This window comes from Buteo buteo, chromosome 8 (assembly GCF_964188355.1).
Source record: "Buteo buteo chromosome 8, bButBut1.hap1.1, whole genome shotgun sequence".
Classification (NCBI taxonomy): Eukaryota; Metazoa; Chordata; class Aves; order Accipitriformes; family Accipitridae; genus Buteo; species Buteo buteo.
In genome coordinates, this window is record NC_134178.1 from 24,154,304 (window position 1) to 24,179,850 (window position 25,547).

The 25,547-nt window shown below is 38.9% G+C and overlaps 1 long non-coding RNA gene across 3 annotated transcripts in view; it reads right to left on the reverse strand.

Moving 5' to 3' along the window:
* The window catches only part of LOC142033702 (uncharacterized), a 276,141-nt gene that overhangs the window by 242,453 nt on the left and 8,141 nt on the right, over positions 1-25,547 (reverse strand). Inside the window, exon 2 of one of the 3 annotated variants that reach the window (XR_012651303.1) lies at positions 7,501-7,573. The exons of the other annotated variants lie outside the window; for them this stretch is intronic. This is a non-coding gene — a long non-coding RNA (uncharacterized LOC142033702). The remainder of the gene's footprint in view (positions 1-7,500; positions 7,574-25,547) is intronic. 3 annotated transcript variants of the gene reach the window in all.

Here is a 25,547-nt window from a genome sequence, read left to right on the forward strand (position 1 = left end):
TTCGACAACAAAGCAAGCCATAACCATGACCAAAGAATGTAATGGGATTAATCCAAGATTGTCTTGATTGATCCTTTCCATAAGTACAGTGAAACCACATTCACTTAAGAGCATTCAAGAGGATAATGAGTATGCAGGTATTACCTAACTTCAACGTCAGCTTTGGGCTGACAATATCAAACAACCATGCAGAATACTGGACACAAATTAAACTAAGATAAAGATTAAAAGCTTCTGTCGCTTACAGAAGGACCACCAAGAGACTACCTATGTTTCAACTTCTGTTTATATAAGCAGGACAGATAAAGATAGCTGTAAACTTGAGACTGATTCAGTACACCAGGGATACACTTCTTAGCATATACTTATACTCTAGAAAAGTGAGATACAGCCATTTCCAAAGGTGATGTGGGTTATATTTTTGCCTACAAAGTCTGGGGCCAGAAGAGAGATGATTTTATTTATCAAACAAAATGTGGTAGGACTATTTGTAAGTGGTTCAAATATATTTAAGAAATAAGGAAGTGCACTTGGTACCTACTCCAGTATCTGGCCATTGTTTAAATAACACACGACTAAAAAACATTAACTGTTAATAATCAAGGAAAGTTAGAAACTTTACTTAAGGAGCTATGGACCATAAGTTAAACTTATCTTAATCAACTCCGTAGGACAAAGAAGGAAACAAAGGCAAATAGGTAACAAAACATACTGCCTATCACTGGCAGGTCAGGCATGTTCCATACAGAACAGAAAAAAATACTAATATAAAGTTTTTCCTAGGAAAAAAACTTCTGTTTCTAGATCACAGTCATTACTGTTATGTTTGTTGTGTTGTATATTTATGTTATTGGGGGTTTTGGGGTGCTTAGTTTTAACCTAAGTAATCTGTTCCCATCATATATTCCCGACAGTTCAAGATTATATTTTCTAATTGAAGATATACACAGAGAAACTCTCTGAGTGTGCAGGGACAGGACTGGGAAAACCAAAACCTGCCTGAAGTTGAATCTGGTGAGGAATGTGAGGGGCAACAAGAAGGGCCCCTACAGATACTTCAGCAGCAAAAGAAAGACAAGGGAAAATGTGGGCCTGCTACGGAAATGGAGTGGGGGACATGGTGACAGGGGACATGGTGACAGGGGACATGGAAAACACCAAGGTGCTCAATGCCTTCTTCATCTCTGTCTTTACTGGTAAGACAGGAATCCCAGACCCCAGAGACATGAGGGGAAATCTGGAGCAAGAAAGTCTTAGCTTCAGTGGGGAAGGATCAGGTTCAAGAAAATTTAAATGAACTGAAGTAGACATAAACAAGTCCCTGGGACCTGACAGGATCTACCCATGAGTGCAGATGTCCCTGCAAGGCCACTCTCAATGGTCTCTGATAGGTTAGTGGTGACTGGGACAGGAAGAAAGCAAATGTCACTCTCATCTTCAAGAAGGGCTAGAAAGAGGATCCAGGGAACTACAGGCCGGTCAGCCTTACCTCAGCCCCTGGGAAGATGTTGGGACAAATCCTCCAGGAAAACATTCCAAACATATTAAAGATGAGGAAATGGTGGGAGTAGTCAGCATAGGGACTGCAAAGGGAAAATCATGCTGCACCAACCCAAGAGCCTTCTCTAACAAAATGAGCAGTGAACATTTACCTTGATTTTAGACATTTCACGTGGCCTCCCATAACATTCTCATAGACAAAGTAATGAAATATGGACTAGATAAGTGGACAGCAAGGTGGACTGAAAACTGGCTGAACTGCCAGGCTCAAAGGATTGTGATGAGCACAAAGTTCAGCTGGAGGCCAGTCCCTGGTGGTCTATGCCTGGGGTTGATACCAAGGTTAATATTTTTTTAATCATCTTCCTCAGTGACACAGGTGATGAGACAGAACGCACACTCAGTGAGGTTGCTGATGATGCAAAACTGGGAGGAGACATTGATATGCCAGAGTTGTGGCATTCAGGGGCACTTCAACAGGCCAGAGAAATGGGCCTACAGGAACCTCATGAAGTTCAACACTGGGAAATACGAAGTCCCGAACCTGGGGAGGCATAACTCCAGACACCAATACACGCTGGGGGGTGACCAGCTTGAAAGCATCTCTGCAGAAAAACACTTTGAGTTCTGATGGACACCAAACTGATCATGAGCCAGCAACGTGCCTTTGCAACACATTGACAACCTGGGTTGCATTAGGATAAGCATTGCTAGCAGGTCGAGAGAGGTGATCCTTCCCCTCTGCAAAGCCCTAGTGAGACACATCTGGAATGCTGGGTCCCAAGCTAGGCTTCCCAGTACAAGAGACATGGACATACTGGAGTGAGTCCAGCAAAGAACCACAAAGATGATTAAGGGACTAGAGCACCTCTCATATGAGCAGAGGCTGAGAGAGCTGGAACTGTTCATCCTGGAGCAGAGAAAGCTCAGGGACATCTTATTGACATGTATAAATACCTGACGGGAGAAGTAAAGAAGACAGAACCAAAGTCTTCTTGATGAGAGTTAATGGGCACAAGCTGAAATACAGGAAATTTCATTTAACGTAAGAAACCACTTCATTATTGTGAGGGTGGTTGAACACCGGAACAGGCTGCCCACAAAGGTTGTGGAGTCTCCATCCCTGGAAACAATCAAAACCCAACTGGACATGGACCTGAGCAACCTGCTCTGGCTAACCCTGCTCTGAGCAGGGAGTTGGACAAGGTGATCTCCAGACACCTCTTCCCTCCTCAGCCAATCTCTCAGTCTGTACGTTAGGCACTATGCTAAACTTCATGGTAAAACAAAACACAGTTGCATGTTCACTGTTTTCCACTACCAGAACTATTCCTATTAAATTATCCAGGCTGGACAAAAAAAGAAATCAAAACCAATTTGGAGTTAGACAAGTGGATACATAGCTACAATAGAAAGCTGTAAAGTGAAGACAGACATGGCTTATCCATTAAAAAAAAAAATAAATAAGGAAATGAAAGTAGAATTCTGATCTGAATCACATACCGGAGCAAATCCATCAGAGGCCACCAAGCTGCTGAAAGGCTGGAGCCCAGGACGTAGGAGGAGAGTCTGAGGGAGCTGGGCCTCTTCAGCCCACAGAAGAGAAGGCTCAGGGGAGACCATATTACTGTCTACAACTGCCTGACCAGAGGATACGGAGAAGATGGAGCACGACTGTTCTTGGAGCTTCACAGTGGAATGACAAAAGGCAACAAACATAAGTTGGAACATGGGAAATTCTGATTAGATATAAGGACTTTTATTTATTTATTTATTTATTTGTTTGTTTGTTTTACCATGAAAGCAGTCAAACACTGGCACAGAGTGACCAGACAGGCTGTGGAATCTCCTCATGGAGGAATTCAAGACATGACTGGACACAGCTCTGAGCAACCAGATCTAATTAGATCTGTTTTGAGTAGGTCGTTGGACTAGAGACCTTTGGAGGTCCCTTCCAGCCTCATTTATACTGTGATACTGTGATCACCATGATTGCAGAAAGACCAAGTATGTAACTCGTAGGCGACTTTCCAAGCATAATTATGTGGAGTACACACAGGAGCTTGTAACTGCTTTGTTCTTGATGAAACTTAAAAGAATAAAAAAATGCACGTCATAAAAGATGATGAACGTCTCCTCTTTCAAACTGGTTACTGAGAATCACCTCTGCAAGACTATCCCCAAGAAGTTACCTTTGTCATCAAAGACTGGTTTGGAAGATTTACGTAACTGACACTTACTTTACATTTATTCTATTAAGTACATAACAAATCACACAAATACAATGGAAAGCTTTTAACTTCTGAAGTCACTTGCCATTTATACCTTTGATTGTAACCCTGTCAAGACAGCATTTTTTTCCTCATGGATATTTGTACAGAACCAAGTGTTATCTAACTCCTGTTGAAGGTTCCTGGATGTACTACAAGATAAATCAGTAATATTAAGAGAACCTACACCAACAAAGCAAAACAAAATAAGCCAAAACAAAAAAGGTATTAATGCCAGAGGAGGATCATGAAAATATTTAGTAGACATATGTGTGTGTGTTTGGTGGTGGCATGGGGAGGGGCAGAAGATGAAGCTGGTCATTGGACTATACTTCTAACTATTGTTCTGAGTAAGCATGCCACACCCAGCAGGTACAACCCTGTGCTGGCCACCATTACTAATAGCAGAACCCAAAGGGCAAGGGGACGTGCTGGGCAGACATTTGAAATCAGCTCAGCTGTTGATGTGCTATGGCTCTGTTCATATGTATGCCAATGCAAGAAAAGCCTTCCTCCCTTCAGCCTTGGCACTATATAAACAGAGTTTCCCTTCTCCCACAAGCATGCTAGGAAGCCTGCACAGCACTGTGTTGGGTGGATAATACACTGGCATCCTTTGCCCTTAACCAATTCCACAGTACAGACATGCCCTGCATCCCCAGGATTTAGACCTCAGATTGACATCTAGCTCTGGCTGGACATGCTTGGGCCTCCTCCCCTCAGACCAGACCCAGCGTTACTGTCTCCATAAGTACCTCAACTGGTTCCACTTAGATTCAGGTTTGCTCCCACTGGGACTGATGACAGAGCAGTCAGTGACCAGAACAAATGCCTCAGAGTGCTCTGCTATTTGTTCACAGGGGAAAAAAATTGCAACGAACAGGTCTGAAAACAGATTCACATGCTTCCCTATTTTTCCTTGAAGTTCACCATTCCTCGAATCCTCTTATAGACCCCTTGACTCTTCCAGGTCCTTTCCCTAAACAAATATTGGCAATCAATGCTCCCACACACACAAGGAATTTTTAACTGTTTACTGATCCTTTGTGCTCTAGATGACAGCTAGGCAGAAGTGCTGTATCTTTTTACATTGGATTCTAGATGCTGTATGAACTGTCACTTTGGTACTACTATCATGCGCTTTCTCCAACAAATTCAAGGGCCAAAACCACATTAAAAATAAAAAAGTAACCAATTATATAACAAAACATTTTTTGGTAGAATTTACCCTAAAAGGAAATTAAACTACAGACTTCCAAAGTAGTTTTCATACTACATTCTAATTGGCATAAATGGAACCAGCACTTCTTGGCACTGTGTTTGATGACATATAAATGTATTAGAAAAGATTTCCCTGCCCTAAAGACTTCATATATTTTTTAGTTACCCAAGAAACCTCTAAATCAGTGGTTTAATTCACTGGCTAGTGTTTGAGAGAGTTCCTATGAGCTATAGGATTTAAGTTAATTTTCTTCAGGGCATGAGTTTTAGGTTACATTTTTTGTTTGAGAGAAATATATTCCAAATGTCATCCATGTGCTTTTCTCTGCCTAGCAATGCCTTGCAGGAGTCATCCTGCACATCTTTTACTGGGGAGTTAAGATGGGCATCTTCATTCTTTCCTACTGGGCTTCTCCTCCAAAAGACTAATTTCCAGCCTTCCTTGTTTGCTTTCTGCTGGGCTTGTATTCCCAGGCTACTTCTCTAGGAAATTGTGTGTTTCAGCCTATCTCTAATATCTCAGAAGCCTGCTTTGACAGGGCCAGCTTGTCGTGAAAAAGATCCAAAGATAAACTGGGTAGCCAGAGGCTTTGTATACAAGCACCCAAAGGAGAAGGTCAGGTTTTTATTCTTAAAAATCAACTGAAAGCATCTACTATCTATGGAAGTTTAGTATTCTTTTTAGGATACTTTTGTGAAGTTTTCTGATTTGATTCATTTCACTGTAAACCTCTAATATGGTCCCTTACTCATACTGCTCATTTATGCAGTAACAGATGTGAATAAATCAACTGTAATCACTTACGCAACCAATTTTGCTGTTGCCTATCTGCTATCCTTTCTATTCTATCTTTTGCTCATCCTTTCATTTAGGCATAAGTTCAACAAATAGTTGAAGGTTCTGAACCTTGTTTCTTCAATTGTCCCATAACTTGTACAGTGGGTACACTGGAGAGATTGCTGAACCAGTGTCAGAGTTGACCATTAGTATGCTCAGGCCAAAAGGTGGATATGAAAAATGCCAGTGTCTCTGAAGTCTTCAGAAGCCCACTGAAACCTAAAAGAGACCAACTGAGCCCGTGCGAGACCTACTGAAATGTGAAACAAAAAAGGACTTTTATGCAGCACTGGAGCAGACTCCCTTCAAAATCCAGCAACTACTTTTCCTTCAGTGAATTCCAAATGGATCTGAAACACAGTGAGGAATGATCTGTACTTCTCATTATTGCTTTTTAGTTGTTCAAACTTCAGTGTATTGAAGCTGTACTATTTTCTTCCAATGTTGTAATTAATTATCACCACCCCAAAGCAAAAATATACACTTAATGTGTGCTATAAATAATTACAATTAATTATGTGCTATAAATAATTACAATTAATTCAGTAGAAAACAATCTGATTTTTGTAATCAGAGTAACTGTAATAAATAGAAATTTCTCTTTCTAAGGGCAACCTTAAGTTGATGCACTCTTGTACTTGTCAAGTTCTTAAACACTCCTCCAGTTCTGCGCCCACTTTCTATGTATAAATATCTCTCAAAGGATACCAACCTAATTAACCTCCTTCTGTGTCTAGTTTGCACTCGAGTCAGACCCAGAAGCACAGTCACTGAGAGCACAGGAAAGATACAGTCTACCTGCTTTTGGTTTGGGGCTTCTCTACCAAACTCCAAATATCCCTGAAGCAACTCCTGATTGAAGCAGCAAATAATAGTCTGTTCAGTCCTAAGTTGGTGTTTATTCAATGTGGGAAGAATACAAACTCTTCAGCTGTGAAGGTCTAGAGCTTTCTACTGAGCATGTAAAGACTGAAGCATTCTGAAAGCTTGCAATCTGGCCAAATTTGAGCAGTTTTTGTAGTACTATAAAAGGCACTTTCCCTTCTGCCCTGCTACATTAATTGAAGGGCAAGAGACACTTTCTGGAAGAGGTTGCCTGAATATTAGTGGAAGGAAGGGTTTCCTCTAAATTTTTGAATTCTTTTGGAAGAAAGGTAAAGAGAAGAGTGAAGAAGATGGATAATTTTAACTTAAAAAATTAAAGTTTGCCAGAAATTGATTGAAAGCAGGATCTTAAAGTGGAAAATGCCAGACATCATGCATAGACAACACTTGCCAGCCTGAAGGCAAACCCACTGTAAACCTGGACAATACAAAACAGGAGTTCTAAGCAACCATATACTGAATAGTTTAAAACATTAAATATGTTAAAAAATAGAAATCTATACAACAGAAGGCCTATGTACAAAGTCCAAAGAATATCAGTGAGGTCAATGGGAGCTGAAGAGTCTCTACAGCTTTTAGCAGCAAGCGCGTAGTTGTAAGTGTGGAAGTGTTTAAAAACTGTGCTTTACTTTATGTGACTTCTAAAAAAAATAGTTCTTTCAGGTGTATACGGACTTAAAGCATGAAAGTTCCAGGCAAAGAAACTAGAATTGCACTTCCTTCACCCAGGTCATCAGCTTCACACTAACTGAGTAATAACAACACAGTAATGCAGCTACCCCTTACCATTCAAGCTGTAGACTTAGTTTTTAAATGGTGACTTGTTTTTCCAGATACGCAGTGTAAAATCCCTAAAGACCTAGAAAAGGAAGGCAATAAAAGGCAGTTAGAAAAGCATGTGTTTTACTAAGTTTGACTGGAGGTCTGTTAATTTTGTATGATTTCTGTTTTGAGATATAGCTGAAACACATCAGTGGGAGGCTAATTTAAATGATGTTGGAATTCAGGCCTTCTGAATTTTCAACACTATTGTGCCCATAAAATCTAACTTGGCAACATTAAATCATTAAGTCACATGCCAAATGTTGTATTCGTAGCCACCTTCAAGTCCTTGGGCTCAACTCACCTGACTGTGTTGTTTAGGAATAAGGCATTTCCACATTGCTTCTATATCCCTCTTTTTGAGAAGACACTGATAATACTCCTTTGCATTTATTTATTTCTTATAGCACAGATAGTTCTAAGGCTACTAGAGCACAATTAATTTGAACATATTCCCATAAAATATCCCATACCTACTTAGACAATTAACACACAAACTCCTCATATTTCTCTGTGTAAACTTACATGTCAAAGTAGGTGAGATGTGCTACGCCAAAATTAATAGCAGTTATGACAGGTTAGAGAAAAAACAACATTCTCCTCAGTGCAAAAAAATAGTTTTGAAAGTTCATGTTATTTAAGGTTTTGCCTAATTTAATATTGAAAAATTCCTTAACTTATTACTTTACACTAAGGAGAACAATACTTACATTATCACTTGAAATCATGATTAAGGTTGTCTCTGTTACAGATTCTATTATTAAATCTCTTTAGTTACAACATAAATAAATTGGCCTATGATCTTTCTATAACACATCAGAGCATCTCTTTCAACCACATCATAGTCTAAGCTAACGAGTCTTGCAGAATGCAGAGAAATCAGACTCCAGAATAAGAAGCTACAATATAACCACTTTTCCTCAAGTACCTTCAAAAATAAAACTCTTTGTTTGGGGACACACTCAGCAGCTAAGCTGGCACTAGGGGCATCCAACAGGGCAAAGAGGAAGAAAACTCAAAAGTGAGAAAAATATTTATAATTCTGATGGAAAACATCGTACAAACCCAGTGCTTCTGTTTGTTTTTTTTAAACTGGGGGTATATTTCAAGTAATCTGTAAGAGATTTTAAACAACAATCTCGACTTTTAATATTGCTAGAAACATAAAAGATTATTAAAGCAATAACTGTAAGATCTAACATTGGAAAATATTCTATGTACTTCTTAAATCAGCATTTTACTTATGATATTCACCAGGTGTTATTCCCACTAAATAAGAAGCTATGTATAACCAATAACTAAAGCCAAATAAATTGAAGAAGAATTAAACAGAAATAGCGTCCCTTTCAATATAGCTATAGTACTTCTTATGTAGCTATAGCACTTATAGATAGCATTTAGTTATAAGGAAAAGGAAGACACACACACCAACACACATGCACAGAAATGCCAGAGTCCTTAAGAAATCATCACAGCATGATCGCCGCTTACGTATATTCCCTTGTGGAGTTCTAACACTACATATAATGGAGACTGTGGAGTGGAAATATCAGCAAAGATCAGCCATTGTAAATCTTCTGCAAGCTCTGGAACTGACACAGCTAATTAAACTGGTTCATATAAGAAACAGGGAAGTCCATAAACACAGTAGAAAGACAAGTAATTCAAGTAGTTAATTTGCATAACAAAAAGCAGGTCCATAAAGTTGTTTCCAATTCAAGGCTGCCTTTAAGAAGTGCAGTCTCCTTAAAAGGGAGCATGTAGAGGCAGTAAGGGTCATCAGCTCAGCATTAGACAGTACATGACATGGGCATGAATCAACTATCTGCTCCCAAAGAGAAGCAGGCTAGAAGTTTGTGGAAGGGGCAGAAGAGGTCCTCTTGTCTCTGCTCAGGTCTCTCTCTACCAGTTCCTGCCTCCTACCATTCCTGAATATATCAAAAAGAAAACAAGATCCACCACAAGAAATCCACAGCAAAGGTCCCAAAGCAAGCTATTCATTTCTCACCTTTATATTATTGCTTTTGAGAATTCAAAATATACATGCTTAGTAAGAGATACATGAATAAAAATCCGCTGTCTTGAATTTCAAAGTGTCAGCTGTTGAAGGAGTTACTTCACAAGAAGGTGGAGCTTTTTGGTTTATTTGTTCAATTAAATGAAATGGTATTGTCTCCTGCACATTTTACTTAAGTATTCACACTGCAAAGACTTATTCTTCCATCCTGTCCCAAAGTAAAGTGAAAAGTAATTTTATTTTCACATTGGTTTCAGTACTGGAACTAGCAAGACTCCTGGCATTACTCCTTATTACAGGCTTTGCCTTTCTGCAAAGACAGCTTTGTTGATATTATTTCAATAAGAACCACTGGAGTGATTTTCTGAGCAAGTAAAAGTTTAAAACAGTTTCAGGAGAGTCTGAGGGTACTTACTGGGAGAAGAGTGGGAAGGAATACAAATCAGAGAAACAAATGGCCCAGGTAGATGACCTGCAGAGTATTTTACTGAAGGCACAAACACCAACTAGACTCAAAAAGAAAACAAAAATGTAAGGTTTGGGTAGAACTGGATTTTGTCAGGATGTTCTCATGTTGAGCTTGGAGAATAGGAACAGGACGATAGGCGGAGATGTAGGCAGTTCTGCCATACACACAACTTTCAGTTTCATTCTGATTTATATACCATACTTATAACACAATATAAACTCTTTGCATTCAGCCCCATTTTCACCAAAAAAATGGCATCCAAAAAACCAGCTGCTTTAGTTTTCCACAGCTCTTCCCTGTCAACAGCTAAGTCAGCTGTGAATGCTGTTCAATGCTTTCACAAGGCAGAGGAAGGAGGAGAAAGAAAACATGACACCCCTGTGCTCCAACTGGAAAGTTTCACTACTGTCTTGGGCATCGTGTTTCCTGAGTGCCAACTTGGGTTGCATAAGCAATCCCTGTAGCCAGCCATCCCGCCCTTCCCTATCAGCCTGGGAGGAACAGATGGAGCAAAACCAGGTCTTCTGCAGGGGTTTGAGTGACAAGTTACTGCATTTCCAGTTTTAAAAAAGTATACAAATGTCAAAAAGAAATCTAATTAAATGTGCTTGTTCATAAATGCATGCTGAAGTGAAAAGGAGAAAAAAATGTTGCCAGTGGCAAAGGAAGGTATACAAATAACGTTTAAATACAGAAAGTCTCCGTATACTGTGAAATATTATAAATAATTAAAAAAAGAGAGAAAAAAAAAAACCACTGTAATTGCTTACAGGCCCATCTCACTGGAGATATGGGTTTTTTTCCCCAAGTATTTAAATATTATTTTCAATATTTGCCCTAGCTGCAACTTTAGAAAGCATAATCCAAAAGATTCAAAGTAGCTACTGATGCAGAAGGACTGCAAAAAGTAAAAAAATCCTAGTCAGGCATAAAGTGCAAATCTTTATTTTAATAATTTCTACAAATGAGAAACCATTTTGGGAGGTAAAGGATGGATACTGTGTTTCCATAGCTGGTTTGGACTCAATAGCTCAAATAAATAACTTGCTGAGGGACACGTCTACTTGCAAAATGAAAAAAAATATAGATGAATAGAAACTTGTTTCATCATTAACGAAATACAAATATTTTAATCAGACAAGGCAGCTTCCAGAATGATTCAACTGATCTACAGAAATTAGAAAACAATTTCAGTAAACTTATAACTTATAGATCACCTTTGTAGAGCATGCTGTAAACCATTTGAAGATATTGTGGTGAAGCTTGTAAGTTGTCTATACCTAAAGCTTGGACATAAGAGAGGTCCTTTGTATTGCCAATGTCTTGATATGTATGAAATAAACCATATTTGTTTTCAAACTAAAATGTTTTCAAAATATTTTGCTTGAGGTAATATAACAAACAGAGAACATGATATGTACCTCAAAGACATTGCCCTGGGGCTATTTTATTCCACAGCCATCTAATATAGGGACTTCTAAACTCCAAAGCACCTGGAACTGGCTGCCATCACAGAAAACATATTGAGCAGATGGTCTGCAACCTGTTTCAGCTTGCAATCTCCATGGCCCTAAAACATTAATTTCAGTAAAATATGTAGTGAAACCTCATCAAAATGTGTGGTATTTGTAAAGTAGGATCTCATTTTAAAACCCTCTTGAATCAACATAAGTTTAATTTGCATTTCATTGTGCTACTTACTATATGTCAGGCACATAACCCAAACCTATATCAGAACATCATATGCATCTTCTGTCAGACAAACACCCCAAATATTAAATAAAAATAAGACTAAAAAAAGAGTGGGTCTGCTTGTTTATGAACAATATACTCTCTGATCAGAAATGAACACTCAGTCCACAGAACCATACTGGACTTAATCTGAAGTAAAAACCCCAAAATGTTCCCAGGTGTGGACATAAGGTCCTTAGCACCAAATGTTTTGCTTTTCAGATTTGCTTCTATTGCACTGTAATATTTGCTAATGTAAACAAGCAAACTGATGCATTAAATTCTAACTATGATTAACTCTGAAGAGCTAATTTAAATTTTAAGATCTTGATAAGCTTTCAGCATAGTGCAGCTGTTCTCATAAAGATGTAATGAAACTGTAGTGCCAAATCTTTAGTTTGGTTTCAGACATACAAAGCAAACATAAGAGGTTCAAACAAATGGACCTTTACTACCGTTTACTCAAGAGTTATTTGACCTCAACCATCAGCAGGACCCAGTGGTACTTCTTGATGTGGGCAGCCATCATGTTTCTGGCATAGTCCACTGCAACACCAGCTGCATGAATATGAACAAAAAACCTGGAACCATTAGCTGTGTAAGCCAAACCATACAGATGTGAGATTTTTGAAACTAATATTCTGCAGTTTCCTAGCTTTTTACAAACACATTTTTAAAAGTGTTTCTTTTCTGCTAGCCAGCATTACAGCTTGAACTTTATACAAGTCATTTTTAAAGATATCTGTATACCAAACATCTGTAACAAACCTAGGACTTCAGCCGGGCAGAGAACTATTAAATGCATTGACAGGTACCCTCGACTTCCCACTGGGCATCTTACTGACCTGCAAAGAGTTCTGGCTGCCAGACTGTGTCCTTTAAAAGAGTTACACAGTAAAGTAGACTCATTCCACTCATGCACTCCCCAAATACTTATACATTCTCCTAAATCCTCATTCTGCATCCAATTGCTCTTTGGCAAGCTGCAAGGCCAAAGATATCAAGCCTCAGCTGCCTCTGGGATGCCTGCACAAGCTGCAGCTGCCTTATTTTTCTTTTGTCCTGACAAACTCCCTTTTGACTTTTGGGCTGAGTTGTCCCAATCCATGCCCTTTGTAACTGCTTCCATAGCACAGATTTAAGCTCTTCTCTGCAACAACAAGTGAAGATGCAAGCTGTACAAATTCCCTCTGTCATGGTACCTCTCTTCTGGAAAGATACTGGGCAACTCAGGACTCAGCAGGTGTTGCTCTGGAGAAGAAGCACCAATGACCAAAGACAGTTCTGAAGAAATGCCAATAGGCACCTGTGTTGCCCACAAAACAGGATGGACAGGAACAACAGAGAGACTTGGTAGGAGACCAGGGAGCATGTTGTACTAGGATTGTTTTAGAAGAAAAGAAATACATGGCAAAGGAACAAGGTTTCTGATCCTACAGTGACGTTAACCAAACTGTATCAATTTTTATCTCAGTCTCAGTGGATTTAGCTCCCCTCACATTTCTGATTATTGGCAGTACCTGTATATTTTCTATTACATTAGACTTGTCAGACAGTTCTATAAAACTTTTATGGTGCACTAGCAAAGTAAAATTTGCTTTCATAAAATGAGGTGGGCCTAGCTCCTCTACTTCATTGGCATTATGACAGAATTCAAACACACACAGGCTCAGAAAACAGTCCTCAGAACACTTGTTCTATAAAACACTTTAGTTTTAAAACAGTAACTTTCTGCTATCCTTAGATGTAAGGACAGATTACTATACAGATTACTTCAAGTGGTATAAATTATTCCATAGCAGCAAATCCCCGTTATAAAATGAGAACAGTACGTAGTCAAATGGTGAAGAAACTTTAGGTTGTATTAATAGATATGCTTGTCTTTTCTATTAAATGTTGGCTTCATAAATCAAGTCACTACATAGGCTGTCCTGAAGAGTTAGGACCTTGCTGATAGGCAGTATAATATGACCACTTACTATTCTATGATAAACTGTAAGGAGGAGACAAATGCAGAGTTTTAAAAAGCAAAACCGTTACCTGAGCCCTGGTATGCTTTACATTATCTGCTGATGCCTCCTTCCAGTTATCTTTCTAATTAATTCCTAGTGTTATATCAAATTTTGACTTTCCAACATGCAGCTAACTTAGTCTATGAGCATGCTCAGCAGACTTTTTAGCTGAGCAGCTTGAATGCTTATTATTAAACTGTACTGTCCATGCTTAATAGTTTACAATGCACTAAAAGAAACCCAGCCTGTTTGTGAACTGTTACAGAATTCCCTGTCAAAATTGGTTCCTCTCCCCCCAGCTGTTTTAGCTGCAGAAGTTTTCAAAAAGCAGGTAAAAAAAACCCAACAAACTGTTCAAGTATTGTATTTTTCTCCCTTGTCTCAGAATCAGAGATGCTATCATTATCATCTACTTTCCTCCCTAAAATCAAAAACCAAACCTAACCAAACCAAAATTAAAAACCCCACACTTTCTAAAGTGGAAAGCACTTCAGCTTCTAAGCTTCACAGAGGTTACAACCCCCCAAAAATGTATCTAAAAGGAAAACTGGAAAACTTGTTAATCTTCATTACATCTATCACCTCTACTCCATTCGCAGTAACTGTGTATCATTTAGGAAGTGTGTTAGAGGTGTATTATCTTAAGTTCCACACCCTAAGCCTATGCCGAAAATTTTAAAGCTACCCCTAACAAAGAGGGGAAAGGAGTAGCTTTGCTTATTTTGTCACTTACATTGACCAATTTAAAAGGAGCCTTCACAGTAATTTAAAAGTAATCAATCACCTAAGGAGAAGCCAATCTTTCTATTTACCCAAGCCAGACGAGGATTGCTTTTCTAATTTCATAAGGACTCATTACCTCATAGGTGAAAAACAAAATAACAAGCTAAAGTATAAAAATAATTGTGGATGTCTTTTATTTAGCTTAACATAAAATGGAGAGCAGATTTACAACTTTGGAAACTTAGCACTTCTGAGTAGTATAAAATATATTTCTACATGCCTCCAAAAAGCCAACAACTTTGTATTGACTAGAGACATCTCTTTCAGTCGTTCATCTCCCTGTCCTGCTTTGCTCCAATGAGTCATCATTTTAATCCTCCAAGGGCTTCTGATGCACTTACGCCATAGCACATAGATACCATCTGCTTTTTAACTCAAGAACTGCCTTAAGAAAGCATTTCACACCAGCCAGCCTAGAAACAGAGATTTTACAAGAGGAAGAGTCTGTCTGCTGGTCTTGCTCTTCCTAAAATACCTTGTGCTGGTCACGGTGTTCCCCCTCTGAGAGGGGTCCAGGTCAGAGCAGGGGGAAGACCATAGGGGGCTTGGCCCCCTGCACTGCAGGTGGGGAGAGGGAGACCCTGTCCCCTTCCTGCTCCTTGTGTTGTGGCCAAGCAAAGCCAGCATGTGCTGTGACCACCTCTGGCCACCATTGAGGCTGCTGAAGCTGCTTACGGCCTGGCCCACAGTGCTGCAGGCCTGATGCTGATCACAAGTCTGAGGAGCACCTCATCACCTCCCGAAGCCTGACACCCTCGGAGGGGACAGAGCACAGGGTTGCAGCAGCTTGTGCTGGGCCTGGCCCCAGGGGTCTCCTCCAGACCTGGCATGGCATGTGCCTTAGCCCCAAGAGAGCACTGTCGCCTCTCCACTGGCCCTGTCAGTCACCACCTGAAGGACACAGAGTGAATGATCTGAACTCCACATGATAGGTAACCATGCCACATTGCTCCAGGGCACTGTGTGATGGCCCAGGAGCCTCAACATCCCCAAAGACGTGTCTGTACTGGCGGCTTCCTCTCAACATGGCAGCTCTCCCTGTCCATACTAATATTCTCCTTCATGGTGCAAGCTAGTAGCCCTGGTGATGTTTCAACCCTCCTGCTGCCAGACAGTGCGTAACCACTGGCAACGATGTGTCCCCTCCAGCGGCGGAGGACATTAAAGTTTATCACAGATGTGAGGTGACCAGAAACAGGGAGCCACTGACATCTCCACCCACACCACACCAACCACACTGCTCCCTGCCACAGAGGAGGCAGCTTGCTGAACTGCCTGGGCCTTTGGTGGGATCCAGCACTACTGCACTTGACTGCAGACCTACAGCCTGTATAATGTACACCAGACAACTGCTTCAGCAAAGGATTTCAAGGGAAAATGGTAACTAAAAATAAAAGAAGAGGCCATCTTCATTGCAAGGAAGAGGAACAACTGTTCAAGAAATTGTTAAGAATACCTACTAACTTCAAGTCGGTTCAGCTGTTCATGGGATTCATTTTTATTTTCACATACAGTTTGATATCCTTAGGAATCAAGTTGGAGGGGTTTGGTGTTTATTTTTTGTTTTGGGTGGGGTTTTGTTTGTTTTGTTTGTTTGTTTGGTTTTCCCAATAAAGAACTTGCTCCATTCAAACAGAAGCATTTAAAAACAGAGTATTCCTTAAAAAAGTAGTCTTACTCTTTTACTTAGCACTAGGGGATAGTCTCCTACCATTTAAGAAGGGAAATGATAGCTTCTGCCCTTGGTGCAAGGGTGTCATGCTGGTAACGTTAGTCCGTTTCAAACAGACAGGGGTTCCCTCTTCCTCCTCTGTATTCAGTTCATGAAGTAGACTTCAGGTTCAAGCTCCTTTTTCTTGAAATAATTAATTTCTTGATGCACTTTTTAAAAGCAGAAGCATTTGAAATGGGCATAGCCAGAGGTTATCCCTGGAAAAAGGGTTGGGCTGCTAATGAATATTGCAAACCAGCATGATATCAGCTCTCCAGAGGAAGCAGGGGAAGAGTACCACCCTGAAAGGGACCCAGCAGCAATGAAAGAAATTTAATCCTGACTTAAACGAGATGGGAGGCATTTCATAATATACCTGAGATGAATATTTTATTCATCACACAACTATAGGAAATAATTAACCCTACAGATAAGATTTTGTAGTAATAATAATAAACATGATTAGAAATAGCATTATCACCTTGTAATCCCTAAAGTATACTGTGTTTGTCAGATGAAACTAGACCAAATCTAAAAGACAGAGCATGTACAGCCTCAGCCCATGAAAGGAAACCAGGAGAATATTCAGTCATACAGAACATTAAGTACAGGGGAAGAAACAAGTAAATTAATAGTCAATTGGCAAGGACACAGTACAATATTTAGGAGTTTGATTGTTCCTCCCAGGCTCTGCCACTGTGAGCCTCTGGGCAAATCACTTCACTCTGAGAACAATTTATATATCTATATATTAAACAAGAGAGTAGGGTCCTCTTGGCAGAGAGAGAGAGTTTATGCTGGGGGCAACAGTTCTTAAAAAGTCTAGGCACTAAAAGTGGCCATGACTCCGCCAAACATGAGCTCCTGATATGCTGTTGGGGATGAAGGGAAAAATGCATCCCTGGAGGCCTCCGTGGAAGAAGCGTGAATAGGACCAGAGAACTTGAATTAACTGTATACTTGGCACTCGAGCATCTAGTGTTGGAAGGCTGTGTGGATGCCTGGTGTGTACAATTCAAGAAACTCACTAAAGAGCCTCATAAATAAAGGGCTAGAAGAAACTCTTTATTGCATCTCCATTTATCCTATGAAAATTTTGTCTGACTTAATCATTGTCTAAAATAGTTTTGACAGGAGGCTCTTACAGGTAACAGGCAACACTACAAACAAGCTCCAGCAGACAAGTTCAGATCAGATATATGATGCAGATACACAGGGTACATCCCCAAGGGTGGTGACAGGTTCTCTGTCTTTGACCCTTTTAAATCAAGATTGGATCTTGCATTCTGAAAAATCATACTTCAAATAGGAATTCATTTAGATTACACACAGAAGGTTAGCCTGAATGATCACATGGGTTTTGTTCTGCTTTTTCTTTTTAATCTACAAGCACCACTACACGTAACAATGATTTAGTCTTATGTAATTCAATAGACTTTATAAAACAGCCTTAAAAGCTCTGATGAGAAGTCACATTTGCAAAGTATTGTTCACAGAAATATTGGTTACTTAATATGATGTGATTCCCATTTTGGCGAGTTACTTATTAAAAATACCTTTTTTCTTCTTATATATTAAATTAACAGAACAGCAAAGAATAACATATATAGTAAAATTATGGCATATAAAACATGGCATATACTGCACAGTTTAGACTGGTATATGGAGATGTGGAAAAGAGGTGGATGGGAAGATTTAAAAGTCACCAAATAAAAGCTTTTGGGAAAAGCTCTGTAGAGAAGCAGCTACCACAAAGGTAAAGCTTCACAAACCTGTTCCCAGATGCAGGTTTTCTCCTCATCTAAATCTTCGCTGTCAGGTCCCTGATGCTTCTACCTTCCAGCTGCTGCCTACCTTCCTTGCCAGCCCTCAGCCCGGGGCCTTCCCCAGCTGTGCACCACTTCTCATCCTGGCTAGGAAGTGGTCTGAGTCTCCAGCATCTACACCCTCCAGCTGCTAGAGGATTCAAATGGACGTTATGGGCCAAACAGCCTATAACCAATTAGTTCATTCAAATAGTTTCTTTTGTGGTTAATTTACATGGAGCGAGAGGACCATCAAACATGTGGGACGTTGCTTTTAGACACAAGGCACTCAGATTACTTTATGTTTTTCAAGTTTGTTTTTTTAAAAAAGGCAAAACAATAGTCTAGCTTTGTTGATACTTGTTGATCTGTTGCATCACTTCAATAACATAAAGCAGTCATAAACCCTGTTTAATTGGTGTTTTAAGGCAGGTTTATCGCCACAAGCATTGCTAAAGCATTACAAAGCAGAAGCAGCAGTGAACCCTTTCCCCATTATCCCAGTCACTACAAAGATCAACAGATATTTACAGTGTAGTCTATCTATTTATTGATTAAATTGCCAATTACCATTTTCTGCACTCTGATTTCTGCTCCATTTAACATGTGTTCAGTTACCTTCAGCTAGCAAGGACCAGAGAAATCAGATGATGTTTTGAGGTGATCTCTTTCTTTTCTATATATATATATATATATATATATATACACACACACAGATTATATGCCTCTACAGAAGGTAAAACTCTGGCATGTTCAAACTCAAAGTGAGACTTAAAAGGATTGTGATATTAAAAATTTAAATTAAATTAAAACATTTTTAAACTTTACCTTCTACTGATGACTTGAATTCATGCTAAAGTCACATTTTATAGTTCTTTCTATAACAATTTGGACTATACACCTTTTTTTTTTTTAATGAAAATTAAGATTTTTAATGACCTCAGGACTTTAAAACATCAATGCACCCTTCAAGTTGCCAATGCTACCCTTATAAATTCCTTGCATTAGAGACATCTGCGTTAAAGGATCCAGTGATCCCTACTGCTGGTCTTTCAGGATGTTTTTTCCACATGCTCTACACCTGCAGTAGTGTTGATGCAGGAGAACATTTAGCCATTTGCTGCAATAAGTAAATCACTTGCAAAAAATTATATTGCTTAATAATTAAAGTATTTAAGATTTAGAAAATTATTACTACTTGGATTAAAAGGCAAAGAAAATAGAAGGTAAGCAAAACTTCTTTGCCCCAAGTTATATTTTTCTTCCAAGTGCAGAATCATAGAAAATATTAACGTGATTAAAAATGTACAAGATGAGCAATAATAAATACTTGCTTTCTCAGTAGAAATATAGCCCCTTTATAGAATAGTAGATGCTCTATGGAGTCTATCAAAGACATCATACACTGGACTAAAATTCATTTCGCATCCGCATTTGAATTAGATAAGCTGAGTTTCCCAATTAGTTCCAATCTTCAGCTACATATATAAATACATAAATGCATGCACACATTTGCAGATATCTCTCTGTACTTATATTTAGCTTTATTGTCATCAACAGTATGCCAGCAGGATACTGTTCAAAGGACTTGCTTTATAGATGCAATCAGGGATTTCAAATGGAAGCTGTTTTCATCAAAATTCCCCCTTCATTAAACCCAACTTTTCTATTTATGGAAACGTACTGGTTTTAATTTAAATGCCATTGGTGTATAAAGGCTAGTGTGAGACTCTAACTGAAGATTTTAAGTGTTCCAATCTTATTGCAATAAATATTTTCCCTCCGATTTTTTTTTTAATTCAGCATATTTAATTACCAGGCTTCTGTTATTTCTCCTCTTTATAGAGCAATTCTAGCAACACACTTCTAAGAGGTCTAAAATTACTCTGTATATAATCTACCCACAGGGCTGTGATCTGAATAGAAACTGTGTTACTTGATTCATTGCACAGTACGTTTCTGTTGTACATGTTTTTCTCTGTCACCATATGACAGAAGTACTGGCACAGTCCTTTCCAGTTTATCAACATTTGGGATGTCCCAAGTGAATCAAATAAAATCTGCTTTTTGTAAAACTCTATCGGCATGCAGCCTCTAAGTCAAGACATAGTTCACCTTACCACATTTGAAGCAATTCAGATAAATGATGAACATTTCTGTGCATCTCTTACACAATCTTTTTTTTTTGAAGATTCTCCTCAAGCTACTAACAAATGCCCCTGCATGACATGACCTGAACAGACTTCAGCATCAATCTCTTCCTGATTCTCCCAATTTATTGTTGACTATGAATAAATATATCAAGTAAAGTTTCTTTTTATCAGCTTTCACTCACTAAGCCTTTACAAGATACTCCAATTTTACCCTTGTGACAAACTTCCAAGTTCTTGATATTTCTGCCTATGAGCTGAGAACTTCTATCTGTCCCAAAGCCTCCAGTTCTTCCAGGAAATCTATTCCATGGTCATTAGGTACATATCCCATGGCTTTCCTCTTGTTTAGGACACTAGATTCTCAAAGGACTCCCCCCCACCCCAAATCAGGAGACTTTCAAGAGGGGTTCTGTGCAATGGGATAAGCAGCTTCATCTACCTCCCACCACCCACACTTAAGGGGCACTACATACACACATACACTTTATGTTTTTCAGCTCTCCATACATGTCTGCCTGAGCTCCTACAGAACCTGATTTAGCAACACGGGACCTGCTGGTGTTTGATTTCGCTAATGATTCCTGCTTGGAAAGGAAAAATGAGTGAAGCACAAGTAGGACTGAGCCTTCTACAAAGCCAACATGTGCTTCACTATAGCGTTCGGCGTTCGGAAGATCTCGCGATGGCACGGAAAGTTAGAGGGTCAGTCGCAGCCTTGTGATGTACCTGTAACCCCACCTCCCCTTGTTAGTATAAAAGGAATTAACTGCGCAATAAAAGGTGGAAGTTGGTGCTCACACTGCGTGTGTTATCTGTCTCTTTCCCTGGTCCGGGCCGACCAGTGATCTAAGCGTGGCACCTTGATATGTAGCGAACGCTACACTTCACTTACCTCACATGCGCTTCCAGTCACTTATTGCATTATGTAGGAAACTCATCTCATCCTTTTCCTGTGGCCTGCTTCCCTTAGGGGCATTCCTTGTGCCCAGAAGGACTGCCTGGTGGGAAAGCAGCAACGGCCTCTGGTGAAGGGATGCCATGAACAGACATGAATTTCCCAATCAGAGAAGGGGAGAAAAGGAAAATTAATAAAGTTGGTTTACCTCCCATATTAGCATGTACAGTGCATCTGCATGAGGATTTCCTAAGTCCAGAACACATTAGTCTTGCTGCGCATGCATTAGTATTTCCTGCACAGGTATTTGGGAGTCCTAAGCACATACCCACCCTCTCTGTTTGACTGGGTGCTTCACCTATCTTTGGCAAGAGTCAATTGAAGCATGAGTAGATGTCTGATTCATGGAGGAGGAAGGAAAAGGAAAAGCATTTCCTCTTGCAATAGGACTCTTCACATTTCTAAGCTACTGTAATTGTAACTATTGCACTAACTGTTACTGAACACCTCTGAGAAAACTGGTAACCTGAATCCATTGACTATACCAATGAGTCCAACAGCCCAAACCAGAGCTTTTGGAAGTCAATAGAAAGACACATATTGATTTAAAGGTTGTTGGATGCAGGCCTTACCAGTTTATCAGTGTGTAAGCATGTGCAATAAACTGTAACCAAATATATGCTTACATCTGGAAGCACTTTTAAAAAAAGTGATTAAAATATAAAAACCATATGAAACACATGATTTTGCAGGAAGTTCTAACATCACAACATGCTGCTAAAAGGAAAAAGCACACTACTGGTCTGGTCCCTGATTACTGAACAGACATGAAATGGGAGAGCCCTGAAGGAATAAAAACCCACTTGCTTGGAAGCAGTAGTTTGTTATTGCATGTGCTGAAGAATCTTTTGCTTCAGAGAATCCCCATGGTTTATCCACCAAAAAGGGTGTTCAGAAATACACAAAAAGGAACAACAAAAAAGACCTTCATATGCCATTTTCACCATACCCTTTCTGCTCTGCTTTACCAGATGTAAGAATGGAAGATTGCTCTAAGGAAGTTCCTCAAACTCCAAATGCCCTGAACAGGGGAAAAGACTGGCATCCTGAGCACTGAACTTGCATGCACAGCAGATATCGGAGAATAGACAGCCACTGTGTCTAAATGCCAGAAAAGTCTCTTGCTGGCAGTTAGGTTCAGATGCGCAAGAGTTTGCAGATGTATTCCCAAATGGAAATCTCGGATACCTGTACAACAGCCATTTTTGGAAGCACTGTGGCCTCAGCACTTCCCACGAAGACTTGTAAGAGCTATTTTAAACATATTTTAGATATTATTTGTCCATATATTAAAGAGGACCAAGTGCTTTGAAAAAAAATCTGACTGTTTGCCTTAGTGTCTACCATCACATTGAGCTGTTAGGAAAATCTATACTCATCAGCACATGCTTCCATCTTGTGAAATCTAACTAAATAGATAATTAAATCTTACTTCAAAAGAAGTAAATAAAATTTTCCATCTTCTAAACAGAATTTTATATTTTGGTTCTTACATTATTGTTGTCAGTTTATCAGTAATTTAAAATATCTTTACCATGATCAGCTGGAGTCTTTTTATTTGCTTTAATTTCTGGGGTTTGGGGTTTTTTTTTGGTTTTGTTTTTGGTTTTTTTCCATGCTGGTGTTCATAGCATACTCTGTGATGGATAGTGAGTCTTCTGCAAAACTTGTGCCTAGACAGAACCAAAACTATCACACAGAACCATGAACTTTCATGTCTATTACCCCTACCACAAAGAACTCACACCAAGTTAGAAGTACAGTTGCTTAAAAACAAAGCCTTAGACAACCTTCAGGATCATAACTGCATGCAAGACCACTTAAAATGAATAAGAAGGAGAAGGCTACAGGGGCAAAAAGGGGTCCGGGATAAACTTCTTACTATATTAAACACACACAAGCCTGCACTATTGCTGAAATGCAGGATTTTAAAATTTCACCTTTTTTTTTTTTTTTGGTTTTAAAAAGTATGTATATAGTGTTCCCTCTGTTATTCAGCATTTCAAAGCACAGAGTACATCCTAATTCCTAATAACTTTTTAAATTCAGATACAAATTCCATCCAAAATTTGTTGCTGAATGGACTTCTGTCCGCAGTGACCTGAATCGTTAAGATTTCCTGTTGCTAGTGGTAACATTCCTGTCTTGAAAAATACCCAGGAGAATATTTAGAAGTAATACCTTTCTAAAATAGTCCGTAAAAGACAACTGATACTCAAATGTCACAGGTTTCTATTTTCCTCTAATAAATAAACTAGTGATTACTGATGATCATCATCTGGCACTCATTCAGCTCATAAAACAAAAGCATACTAACGAAAATCAGTTGGTGTTTTCCCTTATCTTAAATGACTTTAGGAGAAGGATAATTATTTTAGACACTAGCTCCAACATTTTGGAAAACCGTATCCATGTAATCAATGAAATCATAAAAGGCAATAGTGATTCTTTTCCATTGATGCAGCTTGTTTGGCCAGGTATTAAAATGCTCTTTATAAATATTACTTAAATAAAAAGAATAGGCAAGCATTAATATTTTCAGTATTATCATTCTCATCTTTAGAAAGGTAATCCCAAGTCTACAGAAGCAGGCAATTTGTCCAAGGTAAAATGGGGTACACAATCATTTTAAATGTAAACAAACAGAAAATACTGAACTGCTTTAAAATCACGCTTTTATCCTCATCTAAACATGTCTATGCTGACTTCAACAGAGCCAAGAACTAAATTCTGGCTAAATTCCTAGATGGAAAAAGTAGGTTTCCTCTAACATAACTTTTATTATCATATTTAGTATCTCAGCATCCCTATCTTATTATTTATACAGAACTTCACTGCAGTTGGGCATCTCCTATGAAAGATTAGCACAAACCTCATGTGTTCAGTGCAGCTTGTGATGCCTCAAATAGTATGTGATTTTTTCCACGCAGGATAAAATGCTCAGTAAATAGAAAAAAATTCACAGCAAACAAATGTTCTTGTTTGCCTATAGCAAGCAATTTACATCCTTTTAAGATCTTCTGGCATTTGGTCCTTTATTCTTTTGCAATAGCAAATCCAAGGTGTCCTGTAAGCACCAGATTGAATGAAACCTGCTTTCCTACAGATTTATGCTCTTTGCTCTGTAACTGCACATTCTTTCTTCTCACTGCAAATGGCCAGATCTCTCCACATTGCCTATTACGCTATCACCTGGCAGGAGAAACTGTGCTGTGACTAGTCTGGGACTGTGCACATTTTGTTTGGCCACTGAGCCACTGCCAAACAGAATGTGTAACAGCTATGTTCTGCCTCCCTTTTTCTCAAAACTGGAACTGATCTGGGTTTCTTTCCTCCATACAGTCACAGATTTTCATAAAACATGAAATTCATTGAGAATTTCACCTTTCAGATTTAATTGAGAGAGACAAAAGGGTTCAAAACCCATGGAGGAGGGAAAGACAAAAGAAGAACAGACAAACCTTAGTAGAAGTCTCACTTTCTTCAGAAAGTGAGAGTAGTAACAAATATTTAAGAATAATACTATTGATAATGTGATAGTTCACCAGTTCTGTGAAATGCCACGCCACAGTTTAGCTTGTTTGGGTTTTTTTAATAGATTCTAAGATTAGGCTCTTAAATCTATTTTTAGGAACTGTGATGAGTGACCCTGCTTTCAATATGGCAGGAATCTAGCATCTTACTTCAAGTGTGACATGCACCATACTTAGCACTTTAAAATACAGGACCCTCACTTCCTGACTTTAGACATACCAATGAACACCTACAAACACATCCAACCAGATGTAAACAGTTACACACAAAACACAGAAAATTAGACCTGCAAAGTTAAAAACAAAAAATGCCTCTATATAGATAATATCAAATTAATGTACTTGGAGCTAAAAAGGAACACATTAATTTATAAAATAAATAGAAATACTGAAAATACTTCAGCAGTAAGAAATTACATGTTTAAAGTGATTTACCCAAAGCTACAAAGAAGTTAGATGACACCTTGAGATTTCTAAATACAGGTGTAGACTGAAACTTTTAGAACTTCTAAATGCTGTAGTAAACAGAGTAAACCCAGAATGACAGAGATGGACACAATGTCATTGCCAATGTTTACTACATTTCTGTTTCTAAACCCCCATAAAATGGTTACCTTTTCAAATATTTAAACTGAAATCAAGGTGTTCAACCAAGCTGATGTCTGAAGTTGGAGGTTCTTTCCAACAGTTCATAACTGGACCGTCTTAAGAACAAATTCCCCTACTTGAAAATCAGGCTGATGTGCAACTATACATAGATATCACATGTTGCTCAATTCAGGTAAAAGAGTCAAATTTCCATTTAAAGTTTTTGATGTTTCAGTTTTGGCCAGGTCAAAAAA